The sequence below is a fragment of the Parus major genome, unplaced genomic scaffold (genome assembly GCF_001522545.3).
Source record: "Parus major isolate Abel unplaced genomic scaffold, Parus_major1.1 Scaffold341, whole genome shotgun sequence".
Taxonomy (NCBI): Eukaryota; Metazoa; Chordata; class Aves; order Passeriformes; family Paridae; genus Parus; species Parus major.
In genome coordinates, this window is record NW_015379283.1 from 132,340 (window position 1) to 134,330 (window position 1,991).

At 59.1% G+C, this 1,991-nt stretch overlaps 1 long non-coding RNA gene across 2 annotated transcripts; it reads left to right on the forward strand.

Annotated features, from left to right (window-relative positions):
- Positions 1-1,812, forward strand: LOC107198834. Of its 2 annotated transcripts, XR_001519123.1 has the most exons (4): positions 1-20; positions 493-594; positions 1,046-1,092; positions 1,583-1,812. It is a non-coding gene; the product is annotated as an uncharacterized LOC107198834 (long non-coding RNA). The 2 variants fall into 2 exon arrangements; XR_004495675.1 differs by lacking the exon at positions 1-20 and having other exon boundaries at positions 258-594.
- Positions 1,813-1,991: the final 179 nt, after the last annotated feature.

Below are 1,991 nucleotides of genomic sequence, written 5' to 3' on the forward strand. Positions count from 1 at the left end.
GCCCCGGGCACCCCTCGCGGGTGAGTGACGGGAATGGGGGGGGGTCACTAGGACCCCCGGGATTGGGGAGTTTGGGGGATCCAGGACCCCTGATTTTACTTTTGGGGGGGGGTGTCCCGGAACCCTGGGTTTTTTCTAGGGGAGTTTTGGATGGCGGATCCTTAGCTCTTTTTGGTGGGGAGGAGGGTCCCGGACTCCTGGGTCGCTTTTGGAGGGGGATCTTGGGGGGATCCCAGACCCCTTGGGGGGGGCTTGGGGGGGGTGTGGCTCCCAAACTGCTCAGCCCCTTTCCGAGGAGGGACTTTGGACGGATGTCCTGAATCCCTGGGTTCTTCCGGGGAAAGATGGTTTGGGGAGCTGGGAGGATCTCGGGGTTCTGGTTTCCCTTTTGGTGTAATTTGGAGGTGTTTAGGGGAGAATTTAAGGGGGTCCCGGCCCCTACATTTGGGGGTTGGGGGGTCAGGATTTTGGGGGGCTGACCCTGCCCCCCAGCCCCTTCCGTGCCCCCCGGGGCCGTGGCCGCCGTTTCTTTCGGTGCCTTCGTGGTGGGGGCGGCGCTCGCGGGGGGCCTTTGGCTCGTGCACGGCCGGACAGGTGAGTGACCCCCCAAAATCATCTATGTCCCCCCCAGAATAATCCCCTCAAAATAATCCCTCACCCCAAATAATACCCCTCCTCAAAATATCCCCTTATCTAAAATAATCAAATCCCCCCAAATACCCGCCAAGTTCATCTCCCCCAAATAATCCCCATCCCAAAATAACTCCCCCAAACAATCCCCGTCCCCAAAGTAACCCCCTCTCCAAAATAATCCCCACCCCCAAAATCCCTAACCCCATTCCTGAGCCCTCCCTGTTCTCCCAGAACCGCCCCCAAGGCTGGGACCCCCCCAACCCCCTTAATCCCCCCCCAATTCCCCCCCCCATTTCCCTTTAACCGCTTCTGCCCCCCCGAGACCCTCCCCAAATCCCCCGAGCTCCTCCCCCCACCCCCTTCATCGAGGGGCAGAAATCGCCCCCCGATTTCTGCCCCTCCCCTCCCGCAGCCCTCCGACCTCCCCCAGCGCTGCCCTCCAGCCCGGGGAGGGGCCAGGTACTGGGGATACTGGGAGCACTGGGGGGCAGCTGGGAGGGACATGGGGGATTTTGGGATTACGGAAGGGGGAATTGGAGGGGCAGGGGTAACGCTCCTTTGGAATTGGAGGGGAGAACTAGGAGCATCGGGGGACACTGATACAGACCCAGGGAATACTGGGAGCACTAGGGGGGAACTGGGCGGGGATACTGGGGGATACTTTGAGTACTGGAGGGGAGCTGGGGGGAACTGGAAGGGACATAGGGGTATTGGGGGCAGGTCACTGGAAAGGGATTCTGTGGGTACTGGGGGGAACTGGTCATGCTGAGGATACTGGGAGTGGCACATGGGAAACTGGGAACACTGGGGAGGACTGAGAGCCCGGGGAGTGACAGGGACCTGGGGGTTTTGGGACCCCGTTGGGCCGGGCTGGTGTGTGTGGGAGGGGTCTGGGCTGGGTTAGGGTATCACTGCCACTATCACTGTCCCCATCACTGTTGGGTGACAGGTGATGATTGGCAGCTCTGAGCGCTTAGGCTGAGAAATGCCTGTGGGAAAAGGAAATTCCAGCAGTGGAAGATGGAGGCCGCAGCTCATGCAGCCCATCGCTCACCTGCTCAGGCCCGCATGGCAGGGAAGAGCCACAGCCTGGGGAAATTCGCATGCGAGGGGGGAGACAGAACTAGCACACTGGAGTATTAATTAATAAAAAGTTCTGCCGTCTGTAACCAAAGATGAGCTGACGCCTTCAGTCATTAAAATGTCCTCATGGTGCAAAGCTTTGCTGATGGGGGAGCGGGGGAGCAGCCTTTGGGGGAACCCCCAGTTGCTGCTGTACCGAGCCAAAGTGGAAATTGGGGAAGAAAAAACGGGAATTGGGAAAAAAATGAGAATTGGGGAAAAAAAATTGGGTTAAA